The sequence below is a fragment of the Fundulus heteroclitus genome, unplaced genomic scaffold (assembly GCF_011125445.2).
Source record: "Fundulus heteroclitus isolate FHET01 unplaced genomic scaffold, MU-UCD_Fhet_4.1 scaffold_64, whole genome shotgun sequence".
NCBI classification, from domain to species: Eukaryota; Metazoa; Chordata; class Actinopteri; order Cyprinodontiformes; family Fundulidae; genus Fundulus; species Fundulus heteroclitus.
The window spans coordinates 1,637,594-1,658,244 of NW_023397077.1; positions in this window are offsets into that span (position 1 = coordinate 1,637,594).

The window sequence follows — 20,651 nt, forward strand, 5'->3', positions numbered from 1 at the left end:
ATCAGAAACTAGGACAGCTGTATCGAGTGAAGGAGTCTGATGTTCAGGGGGACAATGACCTCAGCCTGACAATGGGATCGGATGGTGTGGTGGAAGCGGCTGGACCGGAGGAGTCTGAAACCCCCAATGAAGAGGTGAGCCAACTAATCAACTCCATAGATCTGACCCCACAGCAGAAAGGAGAGCTTCAGGCCTTGCTTCAGAGATGGCAGAAGGTGTTTGCTGTGAATGACGAGGATTATGGAAGAACTGACTTGGTCCAACATCAAATCCATACAGGTGATGTACCACCCATTAAACAAAGATATCGTCCGTTACCACCACTGATGTACCAGGAGATTAAGACGCTTCTGGCAGACATGTTGAAAAAGGGTGTTATCCGGGAAAGCAGTAGTCCCTGGGCAGCCCCTGTCGTATTGGTGAAGAAGAAGGATGGCAGCTGGCGGTTCTGTGTGGATTACAGGAAACTTAACGGTGTAACCCATAAAGATGCCTTCCCACTCCCTCGAATCGAAGAGACTATTACATGCTTAACCAGAGCAGAGTGGTTCTCCACACTGGATCTTGCCAGTGGATATTGGCAGGTGGAAATGGATCCTAAGGATCGTGAAAAGACTGCTTTCACCACTCCACTAGGCCTATTTGAGTTTGATCGTATGCCTTTTGGTCTTTGTAATGCCCCGGCCACATTCCAGCGTCTCATGCAGCGGTGCTTAAGCAGCCACATTTCAGAATCAGTGTTAGTCTACTTGGATGATATAATCATTTACTCATCTGATTTCTCCACCCATCTGCAGCAGCTGGAGGTAGTCTTACAGAAGTTGTGGCAACATGGGTTAAAGTTGAAGCTGGATAAATGTAAATTGTTCCAGCGTCAAGTGAAGTTCCTTGGCCATCTTGTTGACCAGCAAGGGGTAAAACCAGATCCTGAGAAAATCCAGGCTGTCCTGAACTGGCCTATTCCATCTACCATCTGTCAGGTCAGAGCCTTTCTGGGTCTGGCTGGTTATTATAGACGATTTGTCCCCAGATTTGCTAAATTAGCTCGACCTTTGAATGCTCTTTTAAAGGGTAGTGCCAAGCAGAGATCAAACATGCAGGTTCAGTGGTCTGCAGAATGTCAAGAAGCATTTCAACATCTCAAACATGCTCTTGTCGAACCCCCTGTTTTGGCCTATGCAGATTTTTCTAAACCCTTTGTGCTTTACACTGACGCCAGTAACCAAGGCTTGGGTGCTGTCCTGGCCCAGGTACAAGATGACAAGGAATATGTGATCGCATATGCCAGCCGGAGTCTGCACCCTACAGAACAGAATGATAAGAACTACAGCTCCTTTAAATTGGAACTTCTAGCCCTTAAGTGGGCCATTACCGAGAAGTTCAAAGATTACTTGATGGGGGCCAAGTTTGTTGTATTTACAGACAACAATCCAGTTGCCCACCTACAAAGTGCTAATCTTGGAGCAACAGAGCAACGTTGGGTGGCACAGCTCGCTGCCTTTGATTTTGAGGTGAAGTACAGGGCTGGAAGAGAAAATGTTAATGCTGATGCCCTCTCCAGGTTTCCAGCTGACTGTCAGGCAGCACACCTAACCACCAAGACTGTCCCACCAGGTGACCCACTGGACCAGTTGGCTCATATGGATGACTGGAAGACAGCCCAAGAGAAGGATGCTGATCTCCAGATGCTGAGAAGCTTTCTAGAACAAGGAGCCCACCCTGATGTACAAGCAAGGAAATCACTGCTGCGACCAGTACATAAGTGGCTAAAACAGTGGAAGAGACTTCAACTCCGTGAGGGGGTGCTGTGTCGAGAGGTAATGGACTCCAAGACACACGAAATTCTATTTCAAATCCTTTGTCCTACAGAGAGGCGAAAGGAGGTGTGGAAGAAGTACCACGAGGCCACTGCTCATGCAGGAGTGGAGAAGACTTTGTCTAGGATACGTTGCTTCTTTTTTTGGCCAGGTATGGAGGGGGAGGTCCATGAATTCCAACTGGGTTGTGCTGTCTGTAGCCTGCGAGCTAGAGATGGGCAGAGAGCCCCTTTGCATCCTATTGCAGTGTCCTATCCCCTTGAGGTTGTAGCTCTGGACTTTCTCACATTGGGGAGGCCTACAGACAGATGTCAGAATATTCTGGTGATGACAGATCTTTTTACACGTTATGCATGGGCCGTCCCCACGAAAGATCAGACTGCCCAGACTGCAGTACATGCCCTATGGGCTAATGTCATTCAGACATTTGGTTGCCCTGCTAGGCTACACTCGGATAGAGGAGCTAGCTTTGAGTCTGCCCTGATGTACCAGTTATGCAGGTGTTATGGCATTACGAAAAGTAGAACCACTCCATATCATCCTGCTGGTAATGGTGGGGTCAAGCGACTGAACCAGACACTACTACACATGCTGCGTTCGCTTGAAGCAGAGAAACAGCAGAGGTGGCCTGAGTTTTTACCGGAGCTTTTACAGGCATATAATAACACTGTTTATGGAGCCACAGGGTATGCTCCTTCATATCTAATGTTTGGGAGGCATCTGAGACAGCCGGTGGATGTGGATCTGGGTGTCGGGCAGGAACCCCTATACCATGACCTGGATGGTTGGGTTAGGGACCACCATCAAAAGTTATCTTTTGCCTATGAAACAGCTAAGAAGAATATGAGTGCAGCAGGTACCCAAAGCAAAAGGGTTTATGATAAAAAGGCACAAGCCCTGCCGTTAACACCAGGAGAGAGGGTATGGATTTTTTTTAAGCTTTTTAAGAGACTGGTTTTTATGAGAAATAAAAACCCTCCATTTCAATCTGATCTGTTCTCTGTTCCCTGGGTTCTGACTCGCTAGCTCCCTCTAATTGTGAAAGGACCTACTGTAACACTGAGCTGTCCAACTTGGTGTTGACAAATGCTCACATGTAGATAAGATGACCTGTGAGTAGGAGTCCAGGGTAGCCACATTTTCACTTTGGCAAACCATGTACTTTCATCAGCAGAGTCAAACTTTTTGCCAAAATCCTTCTGTGTTTTAATTCATTGGGGAAACTTGCACACTCATCTTCTGCAGCCATAAGGAAAGCAGGCAGGCATCAAAGTCATTCAAACATGGGGTAAGCACTCAAGTGTCAGTGTGTGCGTGTGTAAAAACAACAAAACAAAAACCTTTTTCTTTGTTTTCACAGCAACAAAACAGAAAAAGCATCAGTCTGGTCAGTATATCATCCCCACCTTTGCGTCTAATTTCTTATGTTTATAAATCCCATTAATCTACTCTTTTTCTTTCTTTATTAAATTTTTCCTCATACTTCAACCTCAACCCCATGTCCACCTTCTATAAGACTCTGGGAGTTAATGAACCTCTCACAAAATAAAATAAAATTGTGCACCCTGAGGAAGTGGCCAGACTTTGGAACGTTTACTTCCCATTATTACAGTAATGGGAGGATATATCCACACAATTCTGCTGGCATCTTACACAGAATCCAGAAGATCAGCCCTTCTGGACAGTTTCCCAGTGAATTACTTTCCATTACTTCATGCTCAAAGTTTTTATCCCATCCACCTAAAAAAATGTTTAGCTGTAACATTTGTCATGAAGGCTGCATTCTGAACATTTTTGACCCTGTCTCCAGTGCAGCCCTGATTGGGAACACCTGACAGACTGCAATCAACCACGGACTCGCTCAACCTGCTCACCCTGCTATAAAAGCCCACTTCAGTTTGTTCTTTGTCACCGGTTCGTCTCCAGTCCTCTGAACATCATGTCCTGTTCCTGTCTGTTCCCGTCTGCCAGTTCCTGTATCCCTGCAACCTCCGTCTGGTAAATGACTCTGGCTTTCATCATCCACTTCTTGCTGCTTCAATAAACTCTGAAAACCAACTCTGTGTGTGTGTGCTGTGTTCTGGGTTCATCCAAGACAAATCATGACAGAACGAACCGGTCAAAGGATGAACTCAGTCACACACAGAGCTTGGTGCAAGAGCTGGCAGGACTCCGGATTCGTCTCCCCGGGGTCGCTGTTGCGACGCCCGCCTCTAGTTCGTCTCGCCTGGGTCGCTGTGCTAAGATGCCTCGCCTCTGGTTCGTCTCGCCGGGATCGCTGTTTGCGATGGCCCGCCTCTGGTTCATCTCCCCGGGGTCGCTGTTGCGACGCCCGCCTCTGGTTCATCTGGTTCCGCCGCTCTCAAAGGGTTCTGCGCTTTACAGAGGGTCCTGCGCTCATGGGTTCCGACGCCTTCCCCACATCCACTTGGTTCCTGCGCCGACAAGGGATCCTGCGCTCCTGAGTTTCTGCACCTGTGAGGTTCCTGCGCCCGATGGGTTCCAGCTTTTTGTTATGTATCCCTGCAACCTCCGTCTGGTAAATGACTCTGGCTTTCATCATCCACTTCTTGCTGCTTCAATAAACTCTGGAAACCAGCTCTGTGTGTGTGTGTGTGTGTGTGTGTGTGTGTGTGTGTGTGTGTGTGTGTGTGTGTGTGTGTGTGTGTGTGTGTGTGTGTGTGTGCTGTGTTCCGGGTTCATCCAAGACAAATCATGACACCAACTCACTGGACTCATATGTATTTGTAAAATCCCAGAACGATACAATAAGAGCAAAGAAGATATGTTTAAAAAATTCAAAGAAAGATGTTACAAAGAGGACTGGCTGACAACTGCAGATACCAAGGTAGACCCAGGACGTATGTTCTACTTAGAAAATAAAACAGCACTAAAACCTAAATCAAATCTTGTTTTCTGTACAACCTTTACACCACAAACAAGGAACGTTAAATAAATTATTTTAAAACATTGGCACATTGATCCAAATTTTAAAAGGTATTTTTAATTAACCCCCAATGATAAGAGAGGTAGAAATATCAGGGACAGGGTTGTCAAAGCTTTCTATAACACCCCAGAAACAATCCTAATAACCCATAACCTGCAGGGTATGTAATGATTGTGGCACTGGTGCTGGTCTAACTATCCACTCAGCACACCTGTTCAGTTCCACCCCGCCTGCAATCAACCTTCACTGGTTTCACCTGTTTCCACCTGCATATAAAGCCCGTTCAGATCAGCTACCAGTGCCAGATCACCTCGAACCAACCGGTGAGAACCTTCCAGCTATTCTGTTTGCAAGCCTGTCTGTCTGCCTGTCTGTTGTCCGACCGATCTGCTTTCTGTTACCGAGCCTGTCTGTCCCCGTTCTGCATCTGTCTGCCTGCCTGGAAACCTGATCGGATCTGCCTCTGGACTTTGGACTCTGTCTATCCTGGACTGCCTGCCTGTGAGCCTGACCCTCCTGCCTGTGAGTACTAGAACCTGTCTAACCTTTGTGGATTTCTGAACCTGTCAGTTTACAAACCTGGACTGGACCTGGACCTTCCCCTCAGATCTCCCTGTTTGTACTGCCCGCGCCCCAGCTAACTAAAAAAAATATTAATCTGCATTAAAAAAATAACGCAGATTAATCGGTGAGGCGCACCTCCCCTGTGGGGGGGGGGGGGGGGGGGCGCCAAAGAGTCACAGGGGAGGCGCGAGAAGACAGAGAAGAAGACAGCGCTGCCGCTCAATTCTGTGATACAGTGTAGCGATATTCATGCCTTCTGTTTGAGCGCGCAGGAACCAATCCAAGCGCGCAGTGAAACAACCCTCAACGCTTAAAACCGGTCTGGCACGGTCTGAAAAACTCTTCTCAACCCACTGTCCTCGTGGTGAGTTCCATCTCTGCTCGCGCGCTACACCAGCTGTGCGCTCTCTCGGCTGTTAAAGCCAATCATAGGCAGTTTTTTTTTTCATCCAAACAGAGTAGGGCTTGCAAATACTGCATTCAGATGAATTAAATCAAAATGCTGCAGCCTTTGGCAGAAATTACTAAACATCACCGAGGGATTGAAGAAAAACAAATAAAAAGTATAATATTTTAGCCTAAAATATTTAGGCTAAAGTATTTAGACAAAAATATTAGAGTTATTAAGTGAGGTGTGAAAAGGAGACAAAATGTTTTTGTCTCTTTTCTTTCTAGCTTCTGGGAGGTGATGGAAAAGTTTATTCTGATCATAATCATCATGAATGTCATCATTATTTAAAGAGCACTTTAACACGAGGTAAAACAAAGTGCCAAACATCAGAAATACATCAGATAAGAGATAACAACTAATAAAATGCTTATTTGGTAAAATAGCACTAAGTCTAAATTGTGTATAATTAGCCTAAAAAGTAGATTGGAATATGGAATATGTTGACGTCTGTTAAATTCAGGTTATCTTTTTTATTATTATTTCAGTTAATGTCTCCTGTTGACGTGAGTTCAGTTTGACATTGGCATCTGTTTAGTTCAGTTTGTCTGCTGTTGAAAACAATTGTTTATGAAATAGTCTGACAGGTCAATTTTAAAACTAAGCCCTCTCTCTGTGATGTTTCAGTAAAAGTAGCATGTAAGATGGAAATATTTGGATGTATATTTTATGAATAGTCCTTTTTTATGAATTTTTTTGACTTTGTTAAAAGAATGCTGATTATTCATTGAATCATTTGAATTTAAATATTTAAAATACTTTCACAGCAAAATTATATGCGATTAATTTAGATTAAAAAAATGTATCTAATTAATTACATACTCTAATTAATCGATTGACAGCCCTAATATATATATATACACACAACATTACACACAAAAGTATAGATATAGATATAGATATATAGATAGAGAGTATTAGAGATATAGTATATATATAGATATATATATATATATATATATATATATATATATATATATATAGATATATATATAGATATATATATATATAGATATATATATAGATATAGATATATATATAGATATATAGATATATATATATATATAGATATATATATATAGATATATATAGATATATATATAGATATATTATATAGATATAGATATATCTATAGATATATATATATATATATATATATATATAGATATATATATATCTATAGTATATATAGATCTCTATCGATATATCTATAGATATCTATATATAGATATATATCTATATATATATATATATATAATATATATATATATATATATATATAGATATATATATATATATATATATAGATATATATATATAGAGAGAGAGATAGATATATAGATATAGATAGAGAGAGAGATAGATAAACTCATTTATTCACTCAGTGGTGATACATTTGGAACTTTCAACATATTGTCAAATTAACATATTCATAATTATTAAATTATGAATATAATCGTGTTACCTCGTGCTCTTTAAATAATGATGACGGAATTATTAAAAGTAAATAAAACACCTTCATAATCCCAAATATTCTGAAAAATATTTAGTTCATCTACTTTTAAATAATATTTATATTCTAGCATCACTCTTGCTCTAACCATACTCTTAAATAGTATTACACAATCAGTATTCTGTTCGTTATTAATCTTAAATTTCCTACTCAAATATATTGCAAATTTTGCTTGTCCAAGAAAAAAATTTAACAATCGTCCAATTTTCTTCTTTCTCTTGCCATATAAAAAAACAAAAATAAAAGACTGTTCTGTAAAACATTCTCCAAATGATTTCCAAATATCTCTTAATAATGTAAATAAATCCATTATTCTAAAACATTGAACAAAACAATGAAAGATAGTTTCTCTTGATAGACAAAAAGGACATTTATCTGACACAGCAGGATTAATAATAGAAACAAAAGCATTAACCGCAATAATACCATGCAAAATTCTCCATTGCAAATCACCAACATTTTTAGTCAATGGTGGTTTATAAAGTAATCCCCATACCGGTTTCACCCCAAAATCAACTTTAAAAAAATCTCTCCAAGGTGTATCTTTTTTATTTTTTTATTTTACCTTGTTCAAAGCCTTTACACATTTCATATATATTATCTTTCCATTCACAGAATCCAAACGTGTCCATTTATGTTTTTCTTCCTCCAAAAAAGGTCCAGGACATTCAAGATCTTCCAATTGTGGCTTAAAACACAGCTTAACAAAAGGATCTGCTTTATCAGGAGTTAAAAGTCCATCAAACCATCCTTTTATGAGTCTTTTGTCGTCTTCTGATAATATCCGCTTAAATGTTGCCAGCATAATGCCTACAGTTCTTAAAGAGTGAATCTCCAATCCTCGAGCCAAAGAAACGACATTATCCATCCCTTTTCCAACAAGTTCAAGCAGATGTTTCAAATGTAACCACTCCCCTTTTCATCATCAGTTCAGAAATCATAGCCATATTGTCCCAAGCTGAACCCAAACGAGATCCCTTGACGACAGGTTCGAGTAACAACCAATTTAACGATGTGGATGTTCCAACTCTCTTCGTTTCCATAAGGTTCCATGATTTTAATACACTAACATAAAAAGATGACAAACACTTTACACTATATTTTGAAAAGTCAACAATAAACAAAGTTTTACCATAACCTAAATTACCAACTTTGGAAAAAAACCATTCCGTAACTTGTCTCCACAAAACATTTTGATCACCATACAAAAAACTCTGTAAGAACTGTAGTTTGAAGGCTGCTCTCCTACTATCTAAATGAATCAAACCTTGCCCTCCTTCTTCCTTTGGTAAAAACAAAACACTCTGAGGGACCCAATGTAATCTGTCCCAAAAGAAATTTAAAATAATAGTCTGTAATTTTACCAGAAGACCTGGCGGGGGTTCAAGAACAGATAAGCGATGCCACAAAGTTGAAGCAACCAGATTATTAATAATTAGTGTACGACCTCTATAAGAACATCGTGGCAAAAGCCAGTGCCATTTCTTTAATCTACCTTCCATCAGTTCAACAAAACCCTCCCAATTTTTCATTACCTCTATTCGATCCCCTAAATAAACACCCAAATATTTAAAACCACTTTTTGACCACTTTAATTCATCAGGTAATTTAGGTTCTTGTTTCGTCCACTTACCAATTGACAAAGCTTTACTCTTGCTCCAATTAACTTTGGATGAAGAAATTTTACCAAAACACTCAATAATTTCTATTAAAGTAACGGCATCTGACTCTTTAGTGATTGCCACAACAATATCATCTGCATATGCAGAAAGTTGAAAAGGTAAAGAAACTTCATTTAACCTTACACCCTGCAACCTTTTCCTGATTCGACATAACAAAGGTTCAATGCTCAATGAATACAACATTCCTGACATTGCACAGCCCTGGCGAATACCTCTCTTTACATTAAAAGGTGCACTTAAACCACCATTGACTTTCAATACACTTTCAATGTCACAATAAAGGGTTTTGATCATAGCAATGAATCCAGAGGAGAAACCAAAAGCTCTCAAACTATTCCATAAATACTGGTGCTCCACTCGATCAAATGCCTTTTCTTGGTCAATAGAAATCAGACCGAAGTTTAAACCCAATAAATTAGAGACGTCCAAATAATCTCGAATTAATGTTATATTATCTCTTATTGATCTGCCAGGGATACAATAAGACTGATCAACATGTATGACTTGATCAATCACTTTCCTCAATCTGCATGCCAGAACCTTTGAGAAAATCTTATAATCAGTACACAGTAAACTGACAGGTCTCCAATTCCTTATTTCATAAAGGTCCCCTTTCTTAGGAATAAGAGTGAGCACAGCTCTTCGACAGCTAAGGGGTAACATTCCCCTTGCCACACTGTTATTGAGGACTTCCAACAGATCTTCAGCCAACACAGGCCAACACGATTTATAAAACTCCACAGGTAAGCCATCTATTCCTGGAGCTTTGCCATTTTCCATGCTCAACAGTGCCACCTGCAGTTCTTCTAACGTTAGAGCATGCTCCAAGAAGACATGGTTTTGGTCTGACACCTTTGGCAAGTCATCAAGAAACTCTTTTGTTGTCACAGAATCTTGTTTAAACTCACTTGCGTATAACATTGAAAAAAAATCCACAGCTCTTTTCCTCAGTTCAGTGGAATCCGTCAACTCTTTTCCATCCTCAGAACGAATGCAATGAATGAGACGATTTTGTCCATTTTTCTTCTCCAAACTGAAGAAAAATTTTGAAGGAGCATCCATTTCAGAGACATTTTGAAAACGTGAACGTACCAAAGCTCCCTGTGCTCTGAGCCCAAGCAGATCAGTCAATGCCGCTTTTTTTCGTTTGAGTGCCTGAAAATGGCCTCGATTTCCTGTGGACTCACAACAACTCTGAATATCCACAATTTCAGTCTCTAATTCTTCAATAGATTTTACCATTTCTCTTGTAACATTGTAAGTGTATTGATTACAGAACTGCTGAATTTTAATTTTACCAATATCCCACCACTGCTGTACAGATGCAAACTGACATTTCATTAGTCTCCACTGTTTCCAAAAAAAAGAAAATCCTTTTTTAAAACAACCATCATTTAACAAAACAGTATTGAAATGCCAATACGCACTTTTAGGTCTTAAATTATTTATAAACACACTCCCTATGATCATACTATGATCAGAAAAGCCCACTGGACACAAAGTGCATGATCTAAATATTTGTAAATGATGCCCAAAACAATAAAACCTATCTAATCTTGCCAAAGTAATATAATTCTCTTTACAATGAGCCCATGAATATTGCCTTATCTTTCCATTTTTAAAACGCCACACATCCGCCAAATCATAAGTTTCAATAATACGTTTCAATATTCTCCTTGAATGTATGTGTGGTTCTAAATGATTCCTATCTAAATCATCTATTGTACAATTAAAATCACCACCTAAAATTAAATAATCTGTTGACCCACAAATTAATAGTGTATTTGCTAACTTTTCTAAGAAAACACAACGTTCACTTGAATTCACAGGAGCATATACATTTAGTAAAATTAACTTTATATTTTCATACTTAACAATAACCTTTAACAATCTTCCAGCTACAACATCTTCAATTTCAATAGAAACTGGAAGAAAATTCCTTGAGAAAAAAATAGCTACTCCTGCACTTAGCGAAGTTTTATGACTCAGAACAAGATTCCCATCCCATTCTTTCTTCCAATCAACCTCATTTTCAACATTACTATGAGTTTCTTGGGCAAAAGCTATATCAATGCATTTAGATTTTAAGAGTTAAAAAAAACAGCCCTTTTTTTTCATATCCCTTGCCCCATTAAGGTTCAAAGATGAGATTTTAAATCTACTCATAATCACAAAAAAAAGATCCAAAGAAAAAAAAACAACACAGCGTCTTATCAGCTGGTTTTTAGCTTTCATATATCTCACTTAAAACGAGCTCTGATCTTTTGCACCAGTTTTCGAAGTCTATAAACTTCAGTATCCCTTAGCCCATCAGATGTCCTTTGTCTCATTAACCATTTAACTGAGTCAACAAATATTTTTTTATTTGGAAAAAAATCATCTATAACTACATCCCTTTTTCCTTTTGTCACTTCCAAAAAACTCCTAATCTGTTCTAGACTGTATCCATTAGTACTCTGGCCATCAGGAATAGAGGAATCAGAAGATTCTCTGTCACTATCAGAATCAGATAGAGCCTCTGAATCACTTTCTTTCCACTGAGTCTTTTTAGGTTTTACCCCTTTAGGTTCTTTAGATTTTCTTTTAGTGTTTGGTACTTTAAAAACACTTTCATCATCCCTAATCAGATTTCCCTCACTATGAACTAATTCACCAACATCCATTTCTTCTTGTAATCCTTCTTGTGTAGTCACTTGACTCTCTTCACTCTGTTCAACATAAGTAATGGCATCCTCCTTGTCACATTCTGAAACATCTGACTGTTTTTGTTCTCCTGTTGAAACTCCTTCCCCAGCGTTAATTTCTTGAGCTCCTTCCCCAGCATCAGCCGCTGAACCTCCTTCCCCCGCGTCAGCCACCTGAGCTCCCTCCCCAGTTACCCCCACTGTGGCTCCATTCGCACTATCCGCTGATGTCCCTGGAGTTTCGTTAACCCGAACGGTCTCTTTTTGAATATTTACAGGGCAATTACGAACTGAATGGCCCTCCTGGTTACATCCAAAACACCTCATAGTTTCCGTTGTCGCAAAAATAGTGTAATCAAAGCCGTCAACCTTAAATTTCATCACTATGCTCAATTCCTCTATATAATTTTTGAGAATCATAAACACCTGTCTTCTAAAAGAAACAACGTGTTTCAACTTTGCTGATTTGCAACCCGACGGGAGCATTTTCATTGCCGATACTATCTGACCATGACGTGACAATTCCTTCAGCAACACCTCATCGCTGATGAACGGTGGCAAATTAGACAGGATAACCTTTTTAGCAGGGTTCATCAAAGGAAAAAACGTAGTTTGCGTATTTCTCAAAACAATCCCCCTCTCAACTATGCTGTTCACCTTATCAATCGAGTCCAAAAACATAACCACTGCATTGTTCATCCTGGACGCTGCCTTCACACTTTCACACCCAACAAGTTCCCCAACAGCCAAACCACACTCCTCAACAGAAAAATCCACGCCAACCGGTATTTTTATACCATGTCGACGTGACAGGCTCCTAAAGCCTTCAGCACCATAACCTTTTCCAGCAATCGCACCAAGCTAAAAAGCTTGGTGCTGCCGGAAAAAACACTAAACACCAGTGAAAACCGAAATGTGTTAAAGTGCGAAACAAGTGAAAACCCACTGTAAAAAGTGACGTTCAAACCTTTAGAAAACCTCACACTCGTTCTCCTTCCACCCCACACACATGCAGCAGACGCCACGGAGAGAGAGAGAAGAGAGTAGATAGAGAGAGAGAGAGAGCGAGAGAGAGAGAGAGATAAGAGAGCGAGAGTAGAGAGAGATAGAGCAGCATGGAGACAAAGAAATATAGCGAGCGAAATAGCGAATCGCTTAATTCGCTCGATCGATATCTCCTCCCTCTAGCCTCGTCGAGTCTCATCCTCTCTCTCTCGCTAAGAGCTCGCTCCTCTCTCTCTCTCGCTCTACCCTCTCTCGAGCTCGCTCCACGCGCGTCTCGCGAGAGAGAGAGATCTGTTGAGTAGGACAAGATGTTGTTATCCCAATAGATACCTAAGGCACTGATGAGACACTGTGGCCATCGAGTGGGTGATGGCATCCCTTGGGTTCTCAAGTGGGCACCCTCCTTCTTGGGTGTTTTGCTGATAGGCCCACGACACCTCCACAGGGTTCAAGCAGTGAATCCCAGCATCCCAGGTTTACTCCCATCAACCATCACACACTTGAGCCCCAGGCCAGGTCCTTCCTCTTGGTCCACAGCCACTGGCTCCCCTTTTCAGCAGTCTTGGAGAGGTCCTTGATTGCCTGCCTGTGGGCCTTCCCTCGCACCCCTATCTCCCTGAGTAGCCTAGATGTTGAGCTGGCTATGAATCCCCTGCAGCCTACTTCCACCGGGCATACCTTCACGTTCCATCCTTGTTGTTTGGCTTCTGCTGCAAGATTGGTGTATCTCAGCTTCTTCCGCTCAAAGGCTTCCTCTACGGCACCCTCCCAGGGTACCGTGAGCTCAATGATGTACACCAGCTTGAGCAAGGAAGACCACAGAACGAGGTCTGGATGCAGGTTAGTGGATGCAATTTCCGGTGGAAAGCACAGCTTTTTGTCCAGGTCTGCCAGCATTTTCCAGTCCTGTGCTCTGCCCAGCTGCCCAATGTCAGCCCTATTGGTGATGGTGAAGCTGGCTTGACCCTCTCGAACAAAAAGTGTTGGGGGGGGGAGTGCTCAACCGCTGGCATTCCAGCACTGCTGCAAGACTTCTAAACACCTGCTTGTGTCACCAGGTGTAGCGACCTTGGGTAAGGCTGGTCTTGCATCCCACTAAGATGTGCTTTAGTGTTGCTGGGCTTGGGCACAAGGAGCATGTGGGGAGAGCTTTCTTTTCTCAACTCCCTCCCACGCCATCCACTGCCCTTGCTTCACCTGTATCATGGCTTGTGTGCGCCTAGCTGCTTCCTCTTCCCGCCGTACCTCTTGGACCACCAGCTTGCGCTTCTGAGCTGGATTGGCCTTGCTCCAAGTTGGTCTGCTAGTGCCAAAGCCAAGATCACTGCTCCCCTCCTGAACATGTTCCACGATGTCCCGGTGTCGGAGTGCTGCCTTTGCCTGCTCTGTAGCAGCTAGCGGGGTCCATTTCCTCCCAGTGGCCAAGATGGGTGCTGCTTGGGACACAAGTGGGTCACTGGAGTCTTGGAACATTATTTTCAGTCTAACCTTGGCACACTTGCACTCCTCTGCCAGGCTAGTGATGGGAAGTTCCAGCGTTCCTCTACCATAAAGCCCAATGCTATTAAAGCACCTGGAAGGCCAAGCCACTTCCTGGCATAGGCGTTGACCAGCCTCTCCAATTTTTCTACTTTTGTGAGTGGAACCTGGTAGAGGGTTAGTGGCCAGAGGAGACGTGGCAGGAGTCCATACAGCATACACCAGAGCTTGAGCTGGCTATGTCCTTCCTGAGCTGCTCTACTTGCTCTTTGTCTTCGAGGGAGGCATCATACCATCGCCCCAGGCTCTTTAAAGGCTTCTCGGTGACCGTGGGAATGGATTCATCACCAATGTGGAAGCAGACAGCCTCCCCTTGACGATGGAGATGCTTCTGGACTTGCTTGGGTTGATCTTCTTGCGAGCCTGCTCGATGTTCTCTTGGAGTTTTCCCAGTAGCCGTACTGTGCAATCCTTGGTCACAGTAAGTGTGGTGAGGTCATCCATGTAAGCCCTGACTGGGGGCAGCCTCAGCCCACGTCTTATTCGCTGTCCGCCTACCACCCATCGAGATGCCCGTATTATGACTTCCATGGCAACGGTGAATGCCAGGGGGGAGATGGTGCAACCAGCCATGATTCCCACTTCCAGATGTTGCCATGTTGTGGTGTACTCTGCTGTCGTCACACAGAGCTGGACATCCCGGAAGTAGGCCTTGACCAGGGCTGAAACGGCTGATGGGACTCTGAAGTAATCAAAGGCTGTCCACAGGAGGTTGTGAGGGGCTGAGCCAAAAGCGTTAGCAAGGTCCAGGAATACTACGTGGAGATCTGTCCCCTTCTTCCTGGCGAGCTGGATTTGATGCCTGATTATGCTGGCGTGTTCCACACATCCTGAGAAGCCTGAGATGCCTCCTTTCTGGATTGATGTGTCAATCAGGAGGTTTCTTTGCAGGTAACTTGCTAACTGATGAGCAACCACGCTGAAAAAGATTTTCCCCTCGACATTCAGAATGCTGATCTGGCGGAACTGGTCGATTTCTGAGGAGCCCTTTTCCTTGGGGATAAGGATCGCTCCAGCTCTCCGCTCCGATGTTGGAATCTCCTTCTTTGGAATATTCCTTCTCCAGTGGCTCATGTTACTCAGAGCTACCTTTATAGTTTTACTGCTATAGGCTTAGGCTACTGGAGTATATCAGGATCTAATTTTCTCACTCTATTGAGTTCTACTGTTCTTCAATTATGCATTATGTGTTGTCATTGCTGCTTTAACTTTCTGTTCTCTCTCTTTTCTCTTCATAGTAGGTACACCTGGTCTGGCGTTCTGTTAACTGTGACATCATCCAGAGAAGACGGCTCACCCGCTACTACCATCTAATGTAGAACAGATTACTAGATCAATGTGTGCTTCTGTGCTTTTTTGTTTCTCTTGTTGTGTCTCTGTTCTGTCTTCTGTAACCCCAGTCGGTCGAGGCAGACGTTCATACTGAGCCCGGTTCTACCGGAGGTTTTTCCTTCCCGCTAATGGGTGGTTTTTCTTCCCACTGTCGCTTCATGCTTGCTCAGTATGAGGGATTGCAGCAAAGCCATGTACAATGCAGATGACTCTTCCTGTGGCTCTACGCTTCCCCACGAGTGAATGCTGCTTGTCAGGACTTTGATGCAATCAACTGGTTTCCTTATATAGGACATTTTTGACCAATCTGTATAATCTGACCCAATCTGTATAATATGATTGAACTTGACTTTGTAAAGTGCCTTGAGATGACATGTTTCATGATTTGGCGCTATATAAATAAAATTGAATTGAATTCTTTTTCCACACAATCTTCATCAGCTTCCAGAGGAATTGAAAGACACCTGGTGCATTTTTGTGGCGTGTGAATGGAACTCCATTGGGGCCTGGCGCTGACGCAGCCCTTGCTCTACGCACAGTTTTTTCTAGGGGTGGCATGTCAGGTGGGAGTGTAACCTTTTCCTGGTGTTGTTCATCTGTGCAAGTTCTATTCAGGTGTTCTTCTAAGACAGCCTTTGACACAGAGAGACTTCCATTCTTCTCCTTTGTGAAGAGACTCTTCACAAATTTGAAGGGGTCTTTGTAGAAGCGCGATCTTGCTTGCTCTTTCCTTCTGCGTTTCTTTAGGAGATTCTCTGCTCTTCTTAGAGTTACAAGCCTGCCCTTGATCTCTTCCTGCAGTACGTTTATTCCGTCCTTTTTCTCCTCTGTGGACGAACAATAAGAAAAAAAGAAAGAGAAAAGGTGAAAGAAAGAGGAGATAAAAGGGATTATTGTAGAGATTGATGACCACAGGCAGGAATGATTTCCTGTGGCACTCTGTGGTGCATCTGGGTAAGAGGAGTCTTCTGCTGAAGGAGCTCCTCTGCTTGGCCAGTGTGTCGTAGAGAGGGTGTGAGACATTGTCCAAGAGAACTGAAGCCTAGACAGCATCCTCTTCTCTGCCACGGTCGTCAGAGTGTCCAGCTCTTCCCCCACAACATCACCGGCCCTTCTGATCAGTTAGTTAAGTCTGTTGTTGTCCATGACCCTCAGCCCACTGCCCCAGCATGTGACAGCAAGGAAGATCGTACTGGCAACAACAGACTCATAAAACATCCTCAACATCATCCGACAGATTTTAAAAGTCCTCAGACTCCTCAGGAAAAAGAGTCGGCTTTGGCCCTTTTTGTAGAAAAATGTGTTTCTGGTCCAGTCCAATTTATTGTTAAAGTACACTCCCAGGCACTTATACTCCTCCACAGTGTCTACAGGGACCCCCTGGATGGAAACAGGGGTCACAGGCATCTTTGGCACAGGAACGAGGCAGAACGTCTTCCACAGCACGGGGACTCTCTGGAGGTGAAGACTTGGCTAAGTACTCCTCACAGCTGATAGGCACAAGCTTTAAGCACCCTGGGGAATACACCATCAGGGCCTGCAGCTTTTCCGTAGTGGAGTCTGGTCAGCTGTCTTCTCACCAGGACAGGAGTGAAGGACACTGTAGAGCACAGGTGTCAAAGTCCAGTCCTCAAGGGCTGGAGTCCTGCAACTTTTAGATGTGTCCCTGGTCCGACACATCAAATAATGAGCTAATTAGCAGGACACTGAAGAACCTGACTGCATACTGAGGAACTAATTGTGCCATTTGATTTAGATGTGTGGGACCAGGGAAACCTCTAAAAGTTTCAGGACACCGGCCCTCGAGGACTGGTCCTCTCCTCTCTGGTAGGGCAGCTCACATACTGTTTGAAGGTCGGTAGAACTTTGTACATGGTGACATGGTTGAAGTCTCCCAACATGATTATGAGGGCATTGGGGTGTTGAGTCTGTAGTTTAGAGATGGTGGTGTGTATGATGCTGCAGGCAGATGCTTGATTTGCAGAGGGATGTACAAGACAGCAGCGATGACGTGTGGGATTTCTCTGGGCAGATGGTATGGACGAAGTCCCACGGCCAGCAGTTTAACATCCGGGCTACAGAGCTGTTCTGTAATGGTGATGAGACCCGGGTAACACCATCTGCTGTTTACTAGAATGGCAAGCCCCCCTCCTTTCTGCTTACCACTCTTAGTGTCCCGGTCAGCCCGGACGGTGTGAAAGCCATCCATGGAGACAATCTGGTCCGTAATGTCCTTGTGCAGCCATGTCTCAGTGAAACACATCAGACTGCACTCCTGGTACTCCGAGTGGCTCCGCTTCAGCGCCGTTAGCTCGTCCAGCTTGTTGCTAAGGGACTACACGTTTCCCACGGGTTCCTCTGCAACCTCGGTGTGAGGTTGCAGAGGAACCCCAGAGTTCGGGTGGTATTTCAGCTGGTCTGGCCACCACGCCGGTCGGCATTAGTGTGATCAGCTGTTTTCCGGAGTAAACAAAGGTAGCGTATCCCAGTGGGAGCGGCATCATAAAAACAACACGAAAAAAGCATGAAAACTCTCTGAAAATGACCTCGTTAGAGAGGACAATACTTCACAGAGTTACCGTGAAAAAATAACAGCAATCAAAAGAAGATAAAAGTAAGAACTTTAAAAAAGCAAACTGAAGCGATGTAATCGGCAGCATGCAGCTTTCGCGCATGTGCATGAAAAAAATATATAAAAATACCTGCCTCCGCTGGTCACTAACCGGTGACTCTGCCTCCAGGGGTTCCAGCCCGAGCGCAAGCAGCGTGCCCTGCGCATTAGGGCTTCCCCTTATTAAATAAAGCATCACTGACCTGTCGTGGTTGAATCTTGGGTCCTATTCCCGTGCATTACAGGGTAATTTTAAATGTGGAGCTTCCAAAAATTGTCAATACACTGAAAATGTAAAATTAATTAAACACCATTTGGCAGTAAGGTCATCAACATAACATTACCTGTAAAACCAAAAATTTTATTTATATGATACAATGCCCATGCAACAATTTATACATTGGAGAAACATCCCATCCTTTAAAAGAACAAATCGATGAATACAGAAGTTTCATCAAGAGGAATGATCTAACTAGTCGAGCTTCAAGACTTTTTAATGAAAAACATGGCAGCTCACCATCATTTCTTGTTTTTTTATAGGCATCAGAGCCATCACACCCAGTACAAAAAGGGGGTAATATTAATTTCATTAGGAAAAAGAAAGATGTGTTCTGGATTTTTTACTTTAAGAGTTTAGTTCCTATCGGTATGAATGAGGATCTGTCCGTTTGAGTCTCTTCATTTATGCTCTTCATGCACCTTGAACTTTGGTGAAGTTGTGCCAGAAACAGTTGGATCTCTGCTATTTTAATTCTTTACAATCTGGAAGTCCATTAAAAAACAACAACCTTTCAGCTGATCCAAAATGCTGCAAGAGTTCTGATGAAAGAAAAAGTGATCAGATTCCTCCTATCATAACCTCCGTTCTTTGGCTCCGAGTGTGAAGCTCGGCTTCACACTAGGCTGCGAACCACTCCAATGAGAGCTGTAGATCACGACCTGATCAGAATCAGAATCAGAGGTATTTTAATAATCCCAGAGGGAAATTACTTTTGTTACACGCTCCAGATATGCAGATATACAAACATTTACATAATATATATATACATAAATATTTACATATATATATATATATATTATATTATATATAAATACACAATATACAAACATATATATATATATATATATATATATATATATATAATATATATCATGCTCAGCTCATCAACAGACTCACTGTGGAGGGTTCAGCCAAGCACCAAGTCCCTGGGGGTGCACATCACGGACAACTCACTGGACCATGTAAACACCACGTCACTGGTGAAGAGGGCACAAAAGCGACTGTACTTTCTGCGGAGGATGAGGAGAGCCCGCCTGCCCCCACCCATCCTTAAGACCTTCTACAGAAGCACCATAGAGAGCATTCTGACCAGCTGTCTCTTTGTGTGGTGTGGAGGCTGCAGTGCCTCCGACTGGAAGAACGTGAGGAGAGTGGTGAGGACAGCAGAAGGGATCATCGGGGCTCCTCTTCCCTCCATTAAAGACATTTCATAGCAGCGCTGTGTGTCCCGAGCCCGAAACATCATCAGGGACCCCTCACACCCCCACCATGGACTGTTCTCCCTGCTGCCCTCTGGGAAGAGGTTCCACAGCATCCGCTGCAGGACCACCAGGTTCTGCAAAAGCTTTTTCCCTGCTGCCATCAGACTGTTGAACTGCTGAAGTATAAAATGGACTGTGTACCACACTCACTAATTTGCACATTTGTAATCGTATCCTTATCCAGCATTATAAATGCTGCCCAACTCTTAGTCTCCAATATCACTGCTGCACTTAATCCGGAAACTTACTGCATAATTGTTTACATTGCAACTGTCTACTGTTAAATCACTGCTGCACCTTATCCGGAAATCAATTGGAATTTATCCTGTAAATTACTGCAATTTATTACTGCATTTTAATCATGTACTGTAATTCACTGCAAGGTATCCTGTAGAGTTACTGCAATTTTTCTGAGCTGTATGAAAACGAAATTTTGTTCTGTATGCACTCTGTGCATACAAAATGACAATAAAGAAAGTCTAAGTCTATATATATATATATATATATATATATATATATATATATATATATATATATATATATATATATATATATATAATTATAGATCCAAAATAAAGTGACGAAGCCAACAGGACCACATCATCCGCAAAATGCTGACGCGATCCTAAAGCACCAAAATGGATCCCCTCAACACCTTGGCTATGGCTAGAAATTCTGTCCATAAAAGTTATGAACAGAATCGGTGAGGAGACTGGTTCCAGAGCCAGAGCCACGCATCGAGGTAAGTCCGAATATCTCTAGCTGGCTCCTTCCCCACCAGAGAGGTGACATTTCACGTCCCAAGACCCAGGTTCTTCAGCTGAGGTTCAGAATGCCAAGGTCCCCACCCTTGACTGCCACCCATCACATAATACACCTGACATTAGGTGGTGAGCCCAATGGAAGAGGGACCCATGTCTCCTCTTTGGGCTGCTCCTGGCTCCATGGGTAAAATCCCAGCCACCAG